Genomic DNA, 20,069 nt, shown 5'->3' with positions numbered 1-20,069 from the left:
CCCTGTCCATTAGGTCAATGATCAGAGAGAGAAGGCATCATCTAATTATTGTCATCAGTGGAACTTCAGCTTCCAAACCATCATATCAAGGAATTTTGGAAAGAAATACTTAAATTTTTTCCTGAATTATAAGAAGGCAATGATTTATATCACTTATTTGACTAATAATATTCTCACTTGGTTTCCCCACACAATTAATGATATTGTTTCTTCAAGTGTTTGGTTGAATTTAGTGGTATGATTATGGAAAAGAATCACTTCTCATATCTCACTGATATTAACATGGGAATGAATTCACTTTAACCATGAAACATTCTGAGGCAAAAGGGCATATTAAGAGAATTAAATTCAACCCTGGCTTGACCTCTTGTTACTTTTGGCTGTTAGTGACAATTTATCTAGGAGTAAAAACACAGATGCCTTACTTATTTCAAGTAGTAAAGAGTCAAATTAATGGTGCTACAAAATGCCCCAGAAGCTTTTTTTTTTTTTTTTAGTTCTAAGATAATTTCTAAAATTTGATTCTGGCCCTAATCACCAGTTATTAATTGCTTTTAACTTTCCTTTCTGATTTGTATTCTTTCCTCATTTTGAAGTCTAGTTTCTTAAGGAATGAACTTAAATATACATCCTCAGTGTCCAACGACTTTCTTGATATTTAATGATAAGACTCATCTGCCATTTAACACAGGAAAAATCTATGCATTTTGGGCTTCTTACTAAGAAATATAAGTACTCCTTAATAGAATATGACTAGCAGAGCCCATTTAAAAATGCCATTCAATATGTGCTCAGTAGCAAATCAAAATCAAATGATTCCAGTGTCAAGGATGTCCCTTTTCATACTCTATTATGTGGTTGATGATTTGAAAGTGAACAATTTGTTTTTCTCAGTCAACGACTGTTACATTTACTTTGAGCTCTTAGTGCTTTATGAAAGCAGACAAAATAAATGACTGGGTTTTGTCTACTAGGGTACTTTCCAGGTAAATTAACTACAGACTAATTTTTAAAAGTGAATTGTCCTCTATGGAGCACTGGGTGTTATGCACAAACAATGAATCATGGAACACTACATCAAAAACTAAGGATGTAATGTATGGTGATTAACATAACAATAAAAAAGTGAATTGTCCTCTAGACAGTTTTTCTTATAACTTTTAGTACACAAAGTAACTTTTCTGGGCAGTATCCCCCAGGAAAAAATGAGAAAGATGTGTGAAAAGGTTGTCCCTTACATGATATGATGTGCATAAATAGGAACAGACAGATGAAAAGTAGCAAAGGGGCACATTTTGCCCTGAGCACCACTTCTATTTTTAAACCTCTCATCCACATCAGTTGAAACATCAGCCATCACAGGCCTTCCCTGGGTAACAGGACCACTTGGCTTGTTCTGATCAGGTGTCAGCCGTAGGCAGTGTCACATGCTCCGAGTGAGACTGTCATTCATCCTCACCTTCCCTTCTCCTTGCACCCCTGTGTTGGTGCTCTTTACGACCTTCTCTTTGCTAACTTCCAGGGCAGTTTGCCCTGGATAAACTTTTCCATATGAGATCATTTTTGGCTACTAGACTGAAAACAGGGTTCTTCGTTTTAAATTTCATCTGATGCGATGGTGCCTTGTAGAAGCAATGCCTTAGTAGTGGAATTTTAAATATCCTGGAGAGGAAGGAGGAGAGACGAATTTAAAATGCAAAGCCTTCCCGTTTCCTCTACTCAAATTATATCGGAAATCACCATAGCAAGCTGATCAATTCCAATAATTTTAATCTCCCATGTGGTTTGCATTTTAATTAATTCATGCATTCAACAAATATCTGCTGAATGCTAACAAAAGGCCAGGCATTGTCCTGGGTGTTGGGCCAACAACAATGAACAACAATGGGTGAGGTCTTTGCCTTTGTGGAATTTATAATCTGACAATGTAGACATTGATGCATGTGCCAAGTAAGATATATCTGATGCATACAATGAAATGTGAAGGACAGTTTGCTATGGGAACACATGACAGGGAGAGCTAACCTACCTGGGGAGGCAGAGAAAGACTCTGGGATGAATAAGTCAAAAACAAGGACTGATAGGTAAGTTAGCCACCCGACAATGCCCCACATGCCTGCCATCTCATTACCCAAAGATACTTCTCTGCTTTCTGTCAGCCTGTTTCTGTCATTCCCAACCTAATGATGGTTGGCACAGGAATGAGAAAAGTCATACACTTTGCTAAGGACTAACATTTATTCTCACTCTTTATTCTTGATTTGGTGTGTGCTTTATTAAAAGGTAGCATCTTAGGGCATACACCCCCATAAATTCTTTCAGTGGCTGTGTGTTTCTCAGAAGGTTAGAAGAGTGCTTTAGTAACAGGACTGTGTAGAACATTGTGCTGTTCGATTTTTGTTTTGTAACAAAGTCAATATTTATTAAACAGACACTTTCTGGATGGTCAGTTTCTAGGCACCTTGCCACACACTAAAAACAAAGAAGGACCCGAGACAAAAGCAGTTCTGCTTCTGGGCTGCTTGCGATACATTTTTATTGTTTCCCTCACACTCAGAGTGTTTTCAGTGCTCTAAAAGCTACTAGATATGCTATTTTATTGCAGAGGTCCTTCAAAACATAATTTGAAAAATATAGCATATAAAATTTTGTCATCTACTTCATCTTAAGTGTGCCATAAAATTCCCTCAAGTTCAACTGGGTATGGTTTTTGCTTGACCAATCCAGCCAGCAAGCACTCCACTGCCTTGACATCACGTGGAAGACATGCATTGTTTTATAAATATTGCCATTGAGAAGTGAGAAGTAGGAACTGTTGAAAAGAATTGTATCATCCTCAGCATTTATTTAAGTTGTTCAATAATTGAAATTGAGCAAACATTAATGTGTGAGTGTTTTTAGTAATCATACAGATTTTGAAGTGTTATCTGTTTAAACAAATATGTTATGTGTCTCTTCACATTGATATACTTAGTAAAACATTTGTTAAGTCTAAGAAGTATACAGATAACCAACCCATGAGAAAGACCACTGAGAAACCACAGAAGCGCCCTTGAAACAGAAGCTAGGTTGACCAGGAAATGAAAAAGAAACTATGACAGTAAAGATGAACAGAAAACGCTGAAGAAAACAAAGATTGAGAATGAGAAGAACAAATGCCCTCTGATTAAGGAAACAGAAGCACTAGATACAAATCATCAGAAAGCTCGAATCGGCTTGGAAGGGTAGAAGACAAGAGTAGGTGTTTAGCTTCTGCGCACTGCAAAACAATATATCAGAATTTGAGATAAACATTAAACACAAGTGTGAATATAGTACCATTTAATAAAAACTACTAAGATAAGCCAAGACTGTGAGTGGTACACTGGAAAAGTTAGTTTTTCCATCAAGCACATATGGATATGGTAGTCTACCAAATTGGAAAAACACAAACAAGACAAGACTTTGTTATACAAGCTAAAGCTTTAAAAGTCAGGTTTTATGACTATGATGTTTATAAGGAAGTCAAAACGTGTAATTCAAACCTGCATGTAAGAAACACAAAACTTTTTTATTCTGGGGAAGTGCATTTATGTATCCATTTCTTTAAGTTCAAAGCCTACTCATCATAGTTATTTGTATTGTTAAAAGGACCTCCTCTGAAAAGCACTTAATGAGAGGATGATAGTATCTATTGTTGCGCTCAGTCCTTGTACATTCTGAGCTGAATGCCAAGCTCACGTCAGTTGTCAATTACTAAAGTTTTACTCAATATCTAGAGAGAGGGGCCAAAGAGATAAATGTGAAATCGGAGTGATAGCTTATTCCCAGGAGAGAACACTATTTTTGCAAAATATAAAAGATCCCCAATGGATGAATATTATTTGAAAGATGCTGAACAGTCTTGGTGTATTAGGATGTTTACATCCTAGGACAAGTTATAAAAATTGAAAATAAGATGAATTTTAAAAATTAATTTTTATATTAAAAGCAAATTTTGAACATGTTAATATTGAACACAATATGAAAATATGGTAAGCTAATGTGAGCTAAATGTCGGATTTATTTGAATATTTATAAGAAAGTATGCTTAGAAAAAAATAGGGTGAAGATCTAGATGCCTTCTTTGATAAAAAGATTTCTAAATGTGATAAATAAAAGGGATTATTAAAAATAAAATAGAGACATTATGTGTATCTGAAATTATGTATGTTACTTTATGTTGGAGGAGGTAATCAAACAGGCATGACCACATCTTGACCCAAGAGCTAGACCCAGGCAGCCAGAAGCCCCTCACCCCCTACCTCCCATCCTTGAAATACACATTTTGCCCACGGTTCCCACAGTGGGAGCTGTTCCAAGGATGCTGCCTTGAGAGAGTATGGTGTTGTTGAGACCACCGGGACTGAATACATGGCAAAACCCAGTTAAGGCCTCTATATAAAATTTTACGATTCTGGTGGGCAGGTCCAGATCTCTCATGAGCCAGGCCCTCTCCAAAGTCTGTATCTTTTGTTTGTTTGTTTGTTTCTTTCTTTCTTTTTAATTTTTAGATTAAATTAAAATTTTAAATTTAAATTTTGATAGTTAACATATAGTTCAATATTAGTTTCTGGAATAGAATTCAGTGATTCATCCCTTACATACAGCACCCAGTGCTCATCACAAGTACCTTCTTTAATCCCCATCACCCATCCAACCCATCACCCACCCACCTCCCTCCATCAACCCTCAGTTTGTGCTCTGTTGTTAAGAGTCACTTATGGCTTGTTTTCCTCTCTCCTTTTCTTCTTTTCCGCTTCCCATACATTCAACTGTTTTCTTTCTTAAATTCCACGTATGAGTGAGATCATATGGTATTTGTCTTTCTCTGACTGACTTATTTCACTTAGCATAATAAAATCTAGCTCTGTTGATGTCGTTGTAAATGGCAAGATTTCATTCTTTTTGATATCTTTTGTTTCTGTCTGGACTATTTTTTTCTGAGTTTGAACTCTAAGAAGAAAAGCATCATCACTTTTTACTCCACTCAGCACAATGCTTTGTAGGTTAAAGCCAATTACTCTGAGAAGAAAGCTAACTCAAGTTAGGAATTGTGAGGAAGTATTGTGAGGAAGAAGCTACATACCTCCTTTTAAGAAATATTCAATAAGTATAGGAAGTATAGATGTGTGAGGCACTAGTTAAAATAGGAAGAAGTTAGTTTTAGAATGAAAACGGTGCTAATTTTTATTTTAGAATAAGCCAAATAAAACAATCTATAAAACTCATTAATTTAATGCCTGGTATAGGCCTCAAGCGTTCTCTAGATCAGGGTTGGCAAACTTGTCTTGCCGGTCAAATCTGGTCCACGGTGTCTCTTTCTAAATAAAGTTTTATTGGTACACAGCCTTGCCCATTTGTTTGTATATTGTCTACGGCTGTTTTTACACGAAAATGTCAGAATTTGAGTAGTTGCAGCAAAAACTGAATGACCCAGAAATTTGAAAATATTTACTATCTGACACTTTAGAGAAAAAGGCCTACTCTAAAAAAATATACTCTATTTCTCCTTCTATGGTCATCATTAGGCCAATTTCTGTTATTCCAAGACAGTGGTCCAATAGAAGCTCTTCAGAATTATATAAAATTGTGCAAGAGAATCAGATTTATAAGCTGATCATGGGTTATATTGCTTTTTACTACCAGCAGTGAGTTATGTGATATATGACCTCCACAAAATTCTGCAAAATTCTTGGAACCCAGACCCAGGGAACCAAATGTTTGTAAAAATACAAAATTCAGGGAAATTACGTCACTCATTATGAAGCTAAATATTTCAGAGAAATGCCTTTGTGACTTGTTTCACGAACTCAGCTAGATATAATGATGACAGCCTAGGGCAGCAATTTGCTTTAAAAACAACCCATGAGTACATCTGCTTTGAATTGTGAATGATTTTCTAGGTGAGCGTTTATATAACAAATGACCTGATACTTGCAAATATCAATTTCATCTAGGACTCAAGTAGAAAAAAAAAATAGCTGTGCTACAATTGCAGGATGCACATCTCATAGATTTGTACCTGATTTGGGCTTAATCCATCAAAAATCATCTTTTCTAAATTATCTGCCTTTCCAACCTATGCTTTTTTTTTATTGTGCATGCTAATCTTCATATTCTTATTCTTTGTGTGTCTTTCTATTCTTTCTATTTCTACAACCTCACGTCTGAGCTTGGTATATAGGTTATAAGATAAAATAACAACACGATCCCATATCAAATTATATCAAATATAAATTAGTATAGCTCATACGGGACATGTAAATATTATCTGATACCCTCACCAGCCCCTTGAGATAGAGCAGATAGCTTCAATTTGCATGTGGAGAAACTGAAGCGGAAAAAAGGTAAATGGTTTGTCTACAGTTAGATAATAAAAAAGTAGAATCAGTACAAAAAGGAGGTCCTTTTAATCTAAATCCAGGCTCAGGTCGCTGAAGTGATAGCCTTCTCAGAGAACCAGGTTATTTTTAATCTGTGAAATAACACGACATGTAATCATTATGTTTATTACTATTATTGTCATTTATAAGGCAATGGTTGGTTTTCACATGGTGGACAGGGGCTAAAACTTGAGGATTGATAGGATTGCAATAACTATGTTAAAAATATTTGTATAACTTGTAACCAGTTTAATTAGGCACCATACTTGATTTTCACAGAAATTGTTTAGGGTTTCTTGGAAAGAATCAGTGGGTTGGATGAGAACATTATAGGAATTTCATTTGTATACTATTTCATTATCTCTATAAGGCGTATTGGATAAATTTACAAGATAGAAGCAGTTGAAGCAAGATTTTTCGGGGCAAGGGTGAGACACAGAGACCAATGATATGTATATTGTAAGCTCATTTTATACATAAGTTGGTATACCCTTCTTTGTAGCCTTATATTGTACCTCTAAAATTTTTATTATGCTCCTTTATCAGGAAAAAATACTCGAGCATGTACCTGTTGTGCATGTTTTTAAAATCAACATATATATTCGTTTAGTTTATAATTTGTGTATGTATTTTTATCCTAATACACTGGAAATTTTAAATAAAAATGAGATGGAAACTAAAAATAATATGAAGAAATGATTTTAAATTAATTTTTAATTTTAGCTATTTGTAGTCCACCCTTTTCCCCCCACCAAAATAAAAACAAAACTGAGTTCACACAGGCTGGTGGACTGGGTTTTTTTTTGGGGGGGTTAGGAATGTGACTAAATGTAAGTCAGTACTTTTTCCCTTGATTTCTGTGTAATTCCTTGTGACACTTACTACTCCTGGCTATTATGGTGGCCAAATGTATGCAAACCCAAATAAAACAAATGCATGATTGGCTATGTTTATGAACTCAAGATACTATTTTTAAATATCAGTCACAAACTAAATAAAAGGGTTATTTGGTAATTTAATTAGTAAATTTGTATAGTCCTCAAGGTCAACTGGTTATTCATACAAAACAATTGGATTTTGTACAATTTTAATAATGAGTCCAAAATTCACTCAAACCCCTCATTTGAAAAAATTTTAAATGAGTCAGAAGATTTTAGATCCAGGTGATTTTTTCCAAAGTTTTTAAGCATTGCATACGTAATAGCTTTCTGCATCAAAATCATATAATGATGGAAACCTCTCCAAACGTCCATTTTCAAAATACTCTTTCCACAGCAGAGATTTCTTTAGAAAAGTGTTACTTTTTCAATCATTTAAAAATTGTCTTCTTTACAATAAAGAAATCAAAGAATATCTTTTAATTTTTTTCCCCAGGTACATCCTAAGTGACATCAGCTTATGAGATCATTACCCTCTACCCCCTCCATCCCATGTGGGCTAACAAAGACAGGAGCAGTCAGCTCTGCCACTTTAGGATGGATCACTTGGGCTTATAGGTGCAATATTATGTTCAATTCCCAGTTTCTTAGAAGGGTATTTTATAGACTTTTCCCATTTTTAAAATAAGGATTATTTGAATTAAAATCACATAGTGTAGTCCACTTAACTGCCTTCCTTGAAGACTCTGTGACTTCCACTTTTTCCTTCAGGATAGTTCTCCCTTTCTGTTACAGAGGTCTGAGAAAGCCTGAGAGCAAGAAGCTTTACATTAATATTAGCTGAGCTTAATTTTATTATTTTTTTCATAACAATGAAAAATATACATGGTGGCTCCCAAATTTGCTTCTTTTGTTCCAGTCTAGCGGATGAGCATGTCTATCAGTGCTTGCCTACCGTCCACTGTGGGGCAAATGGGGATGCCGTGAGACATCGCAATTGACGATCAAGCATTTCAAATGCAGAAGTCTCCCAAACTGGATTATCCAAGGGTTGGAACACCACTTCAATTATGGTATGAGTCTGGGGCTTATGAAACATCAGGGTCCCAGGGCAACATTTTATGCCCCCACTCTGCTACCCTTTGAGTCATGGCAGGAGCTTTGGTAGCATTGGAGTTTGTCATACCTCGGCGCTTAGAGTATTTTACTGCCCTGTTTTACCCTAGGATCTCTGTGTGACAGCTAGAGAAAATAAGCCCTGACTTTTCAAAAATACTTACAGCAAGATAATGTCCAAAAGGCGCTAACGAACAGGACCGCTGACTTCACTTAATGCTCTATTAGACCAGGCTAATGAACACATAAAGTCATCACAGCTTTCTGTCAAAGTGAACTTTATGTGAACCTGTTTCAAAGCCAACACACCAGGGGCTGACATGGACGCATAAAATTTTGATAATTTAGACATTAAAATGAGCCAGATGCCCTTTTATTAAATACATACTTCATATTCTGAGTGTAATCAGCATTAAAAGAGGTGAGCAGGGGTGGGGAGCACTCAAAACAACAACAGTAACAGTGTGGTTGGTGGTGCAGCAGTTTTAGTTCTTGGATTTGACCACGGCCTGTCTTTGATTCTGGAAATTGAAATTATTTTATAGCAAATTTTATTAAATATATATGTCTCAGAAGGCATAGAGTCATAAGATGGAGGAAGCCTGTGTCCCTGAGTCACCCACTGGGAGATTCCCCAGGAAACCCCCCATCACACTCTGAGGGACCTCATATGGATGTCCAGGGGATTGTGCTAAGCCACTGAGAATTGTCTGGTTAAGCAGCAAGACAATGCTAGCTGGTCTGATATACCTTGTCCTGCTTCCCTTCTCCTCCATGAAATGGTACCATGGCGGTATCACGTACAAGAGAGGAAATGGTCTATTCTACTTAAAGAGATGGAAGATACTATTCCTGAGTGGTAGCTTGAAAAGTCATAAAGTGGAGAGCAGCCCTGTGTACATTAGGACAATTCCTCTAAAGAGAGATTTGGCTTTTTTTCTAAGTTATAAAACAACTTTCAATTTATAAAATTGATGTTTTATGTAAAGTAATGTGAAGGACAATAAAAGCCCTTCCCTTCCCTTTCCAAAAATGCCCTCTCATCTTTGGTTTGCTATGGTATACAAAGGCCCATTTGGCTAAAGAGATTATCTTCAGAAATCTGGTACTAAAGTATCTATTTTAACTAAAAGGGAACAAAGCTATGTGGACTTACCTTTTTCTCTAAAATGGTACTGCGCCTGTTCACTTACACCATGCGAACGTGGCACTTTGGGAAACCATAGTAGGATCCTAAATGTATCTAAATGCTCCAGTGGGATTTCTCTTCATTAACATCCACATAAAAAGCCCGACCTTTCAGTCTACACTTTGTGAGGGGTCTCCACTTCTCTCAAATCTCTGGAATTTCACGGGATTATATTTACTCCTCACTCCATATTTCGGATAACGCTGAGTTACGGGGCCGACTGTTGCCCCATTTCCTTGGTTGTCTTCCTAACACCACTCTCAATGCCATTCTTCCCCCTTCTCTTTCTTAATTCCTCAAAATGATAATGTAAAGGTTTTGAGTGGATCAGACTGTGAAAGCAACAGAGATACCTTGGCCTTGCAGCCTTATGGGTGAGAACCTCACTTTGCATCCTTACAGAAGTCCAAACAACAAAACAAAACAAAGAACAACAGCAGCAGCAACAAAGCAGACCTCTGAACTCTAATCTTCCAAAGAAATGAAAAGTCTAACATTTCTTTGAAATTGCTGACTCTCTACCACGAACAGTTTCGTTCCTGTATTTTACAGTGCAGTCCCCGATGATAGGAAGACATTCGTGGCTATGACGTTCCTGGAAGAAAATTGTTGTTTTCCATTATGAGTAGAGGAAGTCTAAACGTGCTAATATGGTTAAACTTTGGAAGTTTTATCAGGAAGTACTGGTTTATTTTTTATTTGGTGAGTCAGTCTTCCGAAGTCTAGACCCCTTGTCAACCTTCTTTGCAAATAACTGTCTTTTCCAAATGCTTTATCTCTGAGTATTAGAGAACAGAGAAAGCTTTTCACACATTTAAGTTAAGAGAAATGAAGGAGCATTTTTTTTTTTTTCTCCTCTCTGACCGGGAGTATATGTTTTCTAAAATACATATGGTGGCCAAGCCTACAAACATTAACTTGAAAGGTATTTGTGGAACCATTTTATGTGAATAAATTTATGCTAAGTAAAATCAGAAAATAATTTTCTTTCTTAAAAGTTAGAGTTCAATCCAGCGCTGTCACTTGCTATAGTAGCAGAAACTTTAATACAAGATGATTATTATATACAAGACAATAAGATAAAACAACCACTCAGAAATTCTTATATTATGTCTCTCAGTGTAATTTGGCCTAAAGCCCTAGGAATATGGGCAAATTTTCTCATGATCTTAAATGTGATTGCTGCAGAAATAGGCCATATGGTACTCTACTAATGAAGAAACAGGAAACCGGGCTGTGATCGCAAGCTCATGAACATGAAGACAGTTCCTGGCAGCTTAATTTTTGTTGTAGCCCTGGTTGGGCTCCCCGGTTATACGTGAACAGAAACAGAATTTTCCAAATGAAGACAAGTGCACACTGCTGGATTGTTGGGTCCTGTCATCTGTTGTGCATTTGTTTTTCATTATTTTAGAGTCTCCATTTTAGACAGGCTGCCTTAATTCAATTTTCATTTGCAAGGATTACTACATTAAAAGCAGCAGCTCTATTAAGTCAAATGTGCAATAACAAAGTTATCTGCTTTCACAGGGAAGGGGCTGTAGGAAGTGGTCCTATACCTCTAAAAAACAAACCAGTAGATCTTGATTTTATCTCAGAATGAAAAAAAAATAGCAAGAACACAAGGGAAACAACTGGCAAGTGGACCTGCTCCCCATTTGAACAACCTAGACCCTTACAGACATGGAAATCTGGCTCCACTGGGCCTTTCCCTGAATCCCTCCAGTACAAGGAAGGGATTCAGGATTTGGATAGAGAACTCTCAATGAGACCAGTGTTTGACCAACTTCTAATAAGATATTTTTACGTTTCCTCTATGATATTCAGTTCTGAATAGATCCCAGTATTATAAGTTAGGAAGCAGGGAAATGGTCATTGGATTATGGTTTGTTTGTTTGTTTCCCTATTACCCAACTCTTTGAAAGGGGTCCTGAAAGTAGAAATGTACCTTTTCATTTGTCTCTGATGAAGCGGAAATGGATTCTAAGTTTTTGGAAAACTTGGTTCCTTCTAGAAAAGAAGCAGTGATGCCACAACAAGAAAATGAGGAATTGCTATGTGGTAATGGGAACAAACAAACTGGTACCAGGTTCCTTGTGGGATGATTTACTCATTTGACGGTTGTCTTCACCCTTCATGCTCTTCCTACCCATCCAAAGGAAGACACCACCAACCTTATGTCTTCCCTTTCTGGCTTAGTTCCAGTGATGGCAAAAAAGTTGCTCAATTTAGTAAACTCGGGGAGACATATTACTAAAACGATTTTGATATATTATTAGATATTCAGTTGATTGAGTATTTATGTTTCAGTTTTCACCTGGGTTCAACAGTGTGTTTTCTCACATGGAGAGAGTATTACTGAGAAGTAAATTGATTTGATTTCAAATGCCAGATTTGTGACCTGAAAGCAATGTGGAGGTCAGTAGAAGAAACAAATCTCTGATCCCAATGCCTCCTCTTTTTACAGTCAGCTCACTGTTCTTTTTTGTTTTTTCCTCACCTCCACCCAAAGGTACAAAATGCTTTCCTAATGCTTCTGGTTAACCCAAGCATGCTGTTTGAGCTGGCCTCCCTATAGGGGTGCTGAGCCCCTGTGCTAGTCCGGTGCCCCTTATTCTTCTACAATCTACTCTTGATGTACATACTTAGAAAGAAATTGATGTACTTAACATGTTATTCACTTAAGGAGTGTTTAAAGTTAAAAGACATATTAATCTTATAATCAAATGAAGCTCTAACAGTGAAATGTTGGCACCTAAAAATCTAAGGAGAGCTAATTTATAAAGGGATTGTCTCATTGAACCTTAAAATCCCAAACATGGGTGGTTTTCTTTACCTCCTACAAGGTCATCACAAGACAACACCCAGATCGATTCTTAACATAGTTTATTTATCTCCCCTCACCCAGACCTGAGTGCCTAGTCATAAGGTATGTGTATAAACATTCAATGCTTATTAAAGTCCAGCAGAAACCAGTGTAATTGGTGAATTAAAGACCCACTGCCTTCTAAATTTTAATTGGCAACAAAATTCAATGATCTTGGGTATTTGGTCCCAAGAATGGTAAGAACTACAAAAACTATTCTGAGCTTGGGTAGGTCATGTATGAGCCTTGCTGTCTGCACACTTACATGTCACATTTACAAGAGTTTTGTTTTCCTAGCATTCTCCTTTGATTTCCATAACTCTTTTTTTCCCAGTTTTATTGAAAAATAGTTAACATACATCACTGTATAATTTAAAACCTAACGGCATGATTATTTGATTTACATAAACTGTGAAATGATTGTTGCACTAGGTTCGGCTAATATCCCACCTCTCATACAGATCTGATATAAGGAGAAGAAAAAAGCAAAAATAAAAATTTTCTCCCTGTGATGAGAACTCTTGGGATCTACTCTCTTAACAACCTTCCCGTATTTCGTACAGCAGTGTTAACTCTAGTCATCATGTTGTACTTTACATCCCTGGTACTTATCTTAAACTGGAAGTCTGGTTTTCATTACTCTAAGAAAAAATGATCTTATGATATAACTTATATACTCTTGTTAGCAAATCAAAGGCAAGCCAGTTCAGCTCTTTGCTAGGTATAAAGGCACAGAAAAAAACTCCCAAGCAGTCATATTTTGAAGTGAATCAAGGCTACGCTTTTAAAATTTGTAAAAAGCAATCCAGTCCAATTTTACAACTGAATGTCATTTAGGATTGAAGTCATTTTCATTTCATGATCCTGAGTCATGCGTTTTCCCACCAATGTGCTATTACAGAAAAAAAAAATCAGTTACAGTTTAGCAATAGCTCTCCATTCTTAGTACTCTGATAAGAGATCATGTTGGTATAAAATTGGCATTTTCAGGGACTCCTGATAAATGTAAGTTCTCTGACTCAAGGCTGGAAATCTATAACAACAAAGAAGTATTTCTAATTTCCAATCTACCACCAGGGGAAAAGAATCGTGAGGATGAATGGTGGTACTGGTAGTGGACTTCTTCGGTTTTTATTTTGTGTGTGTGTACATAGAAAGTTCATATCATTGCATTAATTGAGATTAGGTTCGGTTGCAAGTTACAGAAAACCCCAATAACAGTGGCTTAAATAGAGTGGAAAATTATTTTTTCATTCAGGTAAAAGCTCAGAGGCAAGTGTCTAAGGTGTTCCAGTATCAAGGACTCAAGAGTCTTATGGCATATTGCATTAGAAGGCTGTTTCCAATGTCATCTTGAGAGCCCAACTGGCTGCTGAAGATCCAACCATTACATCTGCATTACAGCACTCAGGAAAGAAGGCAAGAAAGACTATAGTCTTTCCCTATAGGGCAATTTTCCTCCACTTCTACTTTTACATCAGTGGTCACAATATAGCCAAATGGAGGTACCTACTTGCAAGGAAGGATAGGAATGTAGTCACTGTTATTGTGAATAATTCTTCAGCTAAGACTTGGGGTTTAGCATCAGGAGAGAATGGATATAAGAAGACAACTGGAAGTCTCGATTCCATGTATGTGTGACCTTGGGCAAGTTACTTTTCTCAAGCTCAGTTTTTCACCTATCTAAAGAGGCTGATAGTTCCTACTTTTTGGAGTCATGGGTAGGATTATTATATAAGATAATATATGTAAACACCTTTGCAAAGCATCTGATGTGACCAATTCACAACAAGTCCTGTTACTGCAATATACAGCATTTTGGGACATTTTTAGCAATGGTTCTTTACATCTTAGAGATCCAATAATGATAGTTAACTAAGAACGGCTCTGCCACGTAAATTAAACAGGCTCCAGGCTAGCCTAGCTACCCACACCATACCTCTAACTACACTCCTAGATTTCCCTGTGATCCTTTCATACCAATATGACCTCAGGAATAAGAAGAATAATTTTCACATTCTAAATCATGATATTATTTTTCAAAGACATAGGAAGCAGTCTTAAAGAGGATGAGAAGCAATGAAGCATTTAGTAGTAAATCATTTATAATAATGTTAGTTCCTCACAAGTATTAGTGTTAGCTATTATCATTATTATTGTTAGTAGTATCATTATTATCATCATAAATTTAGTGGAGAAATTCTGTGTCAGAATGTGTTTGGAAATGTCTCATCCGAGAGGGTTGAAATTAGAGATCATAGCTCCAAAACAATAGGAATGAATCTGTCAGGGTTAAGCCAGGAAAGCAGAGCCACTCTGAGTATTTGGGAAATAAGAGATTTATTATAGACATTGGATCTTACAGAAATGGAGGAGGAGCTCGGGAAGGGAAGATCTGGAGCAGAGAGTAGGGATCGGGCACAGAGTCACTAAGTTCATCTGTCAAAACCACGGGCACGATTGGTGAAGTCAGAGCTTGAAGGTTAATAGAGAAGCTAAGCATACCCAGGCTACACAATAGGTGCAGAGGGGGATGCCATGGAGATGTCTACAAGAAGCTCTCAACCCCCGTGTGGTCATTGCCAAGCATCTGGAACAGTGGTGTGCAGCCCGGTGCTTGGTTGGGAAGGCAAGCTGATCAGAGAGCAGGGAGGAGGAGGCACAACCTGGGATCTGCTAGGCACCTCTGCACATGAACATCGCTATCACTTATCCCAGAGTCCTTCGACAAGTCGCAGCCACTAATTACCTTTACCCTTCCAAGTCACATCTAGAACCGCACAGAGAAGGAGAGTCAGAAAAATGTAAATTCCAGCTTAATCAAACAGATGTAGCTCAATCCAGCACAGGGATTAAATACATAAAAACTTTTTTTTTTTTTTAACTAGAAGGTCACTTATGTGGCAAAATTTGCTCCCCTTCATGTATTTATTTAGCAATTTTAATTTTTTATATACTTCAATATTTGTTAAGGATGTTACAGAGAATTGTTCTCAGCTTGAAAATAAATAAGCACGATGATTGTGTACCATTTTAACGTGAGGCCAAAGTATTATCCAACACACCTGACTCCCTTGGAAAATGGAACTTTCACTGTGGTAATCACAACTGACTAGGACTCAGGCATTGTATAGCTCTGAAATATAGAATTTAAGTTGTAGAAAACTGGTAAGGCACAACGATTTAGTTTTCTTCTGTCAGAGTTGATGACTTCCACAGTCACAGTTTTGTTGTCCCATAGAACATAGTCTAATCGGCGTTGAATTCAGGAGTCTGATCTCAGCGCCATTCTTCACTGCCCATATACGATTCCTGTTTTTTATTCTACTGGTTCCCTCATTAATGAGTCAAACAAAATTGTTGTGTATGCTCACTATCTCTGTGTATGGCAATTATGTTTCTAATATTTTGAAAATTATGCTTCAACAATCACCATAAGGCTATTATTAACTCAACAAACAAGAGTTTTCAAAGGCATCTTAATAAACAAGAGTTTTCAAAGGCTGATAACACACAAGGTAGGTAGGACTAAATGTGGGGAATCTGAGAATATCAGCACGGAGGGTCTCACTGGAACAGTGCAATGCAGAAAGGACGCAGCTGCAGAGACCTTTAGCAGGAATCAGGAAAACAGGAGTGTTTGGAGGAAATCTAAGCCCTAGAGAATGAAGGGGCAACAAAGCAGTCACCTGATTCAAAGAGAGCCTTGTTCCAATGTGCTGCTATAATTTTGGAAAAGTGGGGACTCATGGGATATAATTAGAAAAGTCTTTTCTCCATTTCTCATATGATCTTGCCCATCCCTGAGCCTTGGGTGAAGTCAGGGACAAACTTTACAACTCCTAGCTAACAAAATATCCTTTGGCCAGTCAGTCCTCAATCCGTTCGGCAGCTAACCTATCCAGGTCAGCCTGGCACTGGTTTGGGTTGGACCCCCGCAGTTGGAAGAAGGGGCCGTGGACTACTTCATCTCTATTGTTCTGCCTTTATTCCGAAGCTAGAACTACATTCCTCCCCCCCACTCCACTAAATTTCCCCACTGGACCCTCCAGAATTGAAGAAGGAGAGGCGAGGAAAGCAAAACCAGGTTCCCACTGCTGCTGCAACAAAAGACTACAAAGCTAGTTAAAACAACACATATTTCACAAATTTGTTTTCTTAAAGTTTTAGAGGTCAGAAGTCTAAAATCAGGGTGTTGTTAGGGCTGTGTTCCTTCCGGAGGCTTCAGGGGAAGATGTGTTTCCTTGTCATCTCCAGCTTCTGGTGGTCACCTCCCTTTACTGGCTCACAGCCCCTCCTCCATCTTCAAAGTGCGGCATCCCAACCTCGGCTTCCATTGCTCCCATCTTCTCCTGCCTGTGACCCTCTGGCCTCCCTCTTATAAGGACCCTTGTGATTATTCTGGGCCCATTTGGATAATCTAGGATAATCTTTCTATCTCAAGATCCTTAACTTGGTCCCGTCAGCAAAGTCCCTTTTGCCATGTAGGGTAACATTTCACAGGTTTGGGGGATCAGGACAGGGACGTCTCTGGGGGGAGATGGGGCACGATTCTCCCTGCCACAGAGGGGAAAACCTTATTTGTGTTTTGTAAGTTATCTAGCACTGGTGTTCTCTGGGTTTGGTAGGTGTTTAGAATTGATTTTCTCTTTTGGAAACTTCCCATGAGTTCTTTGAAGACCACCAAGCCTCAGCCCCATTACTGGGAATCTGGTATTCACAGGTCCATCCTTGAGAGAAGCAAATACATCTCTGCATCTAGCAGAATCCCTAGTTTTGTGTTTATGTGTTTGTTTACTGCTGAGATCACATTCCCTCAGGAAGCCCTCTTGGGTAGACTCTAAATCCGTTCTAGCTGGCTGTCTTACCTGAATGGCTTATATCTGCATCGTGGGATACATCCTTTGCCCTTAGAGCATGTTTTAGAAGTCACAGAATAGGGTTTAGAAACAATGGAGTATGACATAATAGGGAACAAAATGGCTTTGAGGGATTAGAATGTAACTGAAGTTTTGTTGTATCATGTAATAATGGTGTAATCTTGGGCAAGTTATTTCACCTTTATGAAGCTATTTACTCACATTTTAAAATGATAAGATAATAATATTTATGAAAGCACCTGGCACATTTTTGGCTCACGGTTGTCCAGAAAAAAAATGTATTTGCTATTATATTCATTCATATGGACAATGCTTTGCCTACAGCTGGCTTAATTTAAGGGCTCCTTCACTTCCTTCCTGACTGAGCATTTCCCTAAGTAAAGGCAAGATTCTTCATACCTGTCAGGTATTCAGTGTATATTTCCAGTTATACATTCTTTTGGTTACCGGGCCTTTTAGTGATGATTATCAAATATTTGGGAAGGATTCTGATAAAAGAGATCAACATTTTCACTTCAAATAGTTATCTCAAACTTCAGTAACAAACATTAAAATACTGAGTAATGACATACTCCATACATGACAGGGTCAGCTGTAGAAATTAATTCTTATGAGGTTTGAATTATAATCAATTCCAAGAAGATAATCCAGGGGTTGGAGAAACACACATATTCTCAACAGGGACTCAATTGCAAGTCTGTGGAATGGAATGCGAACAAGGCGATCCAAGAAAGGGTACAACATATCTCAAGAAGAGCATAACTATTAAAAAATTAAAAGAGACATTTAGTACATATACTCTTGCACAGTGAAATAAAGCCTAATAAAATAAATCAGCAGAAATAGAGAGCCATGCAATCTAATCTTTCACATTTCCAGTTGGAAGTCTAACCTTCTGTGTTCGTACAAAACGCTTAAGAGATTAAGAGTTTCTGTTCTTAATTCATTGTCATATTTCTTATATATTATAATGCTTTTTGTATTTTTTATTTTATTTATTTATTTGAGAGAGAGAGAGAGAGAGCACACAAGCAGGGAGGAGGGGCAGGGGGAGAGGGAGAAGCAGGCTCCCTGCTGAGCAGGGAGACTGATGCAGGATTTGATCCCAGGACCCTGGGATCATGACCTGAGCCGAAGGCAGACGCTTAACTGACTGAGTCACTCTGGTGCCCCTTCTTGTATATTTTGTATTATACAGGACAATATCTTTATAGTAAGAAACACATTTCAGTGGAAGATTTTAACAATGTATTCAATTTCTCCTACAATGGAGTCAAAGGTCACTACCAAAGTCACATTTAATTCTTACTCCCTCATCATGGAATCCATCACCTGGTACTTGGCAAAAAAATATAGATATATAGTTATATAGAACAATGAGATTAGTAATCTTTATCCTCATTTGGTCCCAGTACTTAATTCCTTAGTATCTTCTATTTCTTAGTATCTTCGATTAATTCAAAGTAGAAAACACTTAAAATTTTATTATCTGTTCAGGTTTTCATAAGATAGGTATTCAGGGCGATACAACATGCAAGTTTGTTACCCTGACTTGTTCAGGTAATGAACAGGAAAAGCACATTTTTTAATTTTCTTCATTATGTGCTTATTATTATTATTGTTATTATTATTATTATTCAGATATCATGGTAATTATGGAACATATACAAGAAAAAGGACTGGCATAATCCAAAATCCTTTAGCTAATTTTTCAGCATGAATTTCTAGTCACAGACTTTACTCAATCCCAATTCATTCCCCACCTGAAAGATCTGCCTTATATCACTGGAGCCCAAACCTTCAAACCCTGTAAAATTCTCCCTTCAACTTTCCATTCTAAGACACAGTTCAAACTCTATCCAGCTGTTATTTTCTCTGGTTGTTTATCTGTAGTTGAGTCTGGTTAACTTAAGTTCATTTGATTACCAGTTTTTTCTGGTGGTCTTTTGGGGAGTTGAGAGTAGAACTGAGGAAGTCATAATGTCATTAGCAGTGGTTAGCTGTGGGTCAGCATGTTCAAAATCTATACTGTCTTTTCCCAGAAGGATCTATGAGCTATATACTATTACTACTTTTTACAATAGATAAACATCTCCTGAGTTCCATGTATGTGCATTTACATGTATTATCTTTTAAAATCTTTACAAAACCCTCATCAGGTTTACAGTATGGTTATCTCTAGTTTTCCGAAAGAAAACTGCGGCAAAAAGAAGTTGATTAGTGGGGCGCCTGGGTGGCTCAGTAGGTTAAGTGTCTGCCTTTGGCTCAGGTCATGATCCCAGGGTCCTGGGATCGAGTCATGCATAGGGCTCCTCAATCAGAGGGGAGCCTGCTTCTCCCTCTGCCTGCCACTCGCCCTGCTTGTGCTCTCTCTCTCTCTGGCAAATAAATTAAAAAAAATCTTTAAAAAAAAAAAGTTAATTAGCTTTCCCAAAGTTATCCAGATGATATGCATCAGAATCACTTACAAAGTTCTGTCCAGACACAAAGGGCCCAGGTTTCTAAATATAGCTTTGTGAGAAAAATGGGACTACGGGGCTCCAGCTGGACTCAGATTTCCCTGGGTCCCACATCACTCACCCCAGCCTTGGACAGTGTTCCACTTAAGATTGCTGGTACTGAACAGACAGGAAGACAAGCAGGTTCACATACTGGCCCCATCCTCACTCACCATATAGCCATTCCCTTTCTGTGCTTACTGCCTGCAGACTTGTCCCTCAAAAACTGGTGGGACTT

Source organism: Zalophus californianus, chromosome 5 (genome assembly GCF_009762305.2).
Source record: "Zalophus californianus isolate mZalCal1 chromosome 5, mZalCal1.pri.v2, whole genome shotgun sequence".
In the NCBI taxonomy this organism is placed as follows: Eukaryota; Metazoa; Chordata; class Mammalia; order Carnivora; family Otariidae; genus Zalophus; species Zalophus californianus.
Note: the sequence above shows the minus strand (reverse complement) of the source record.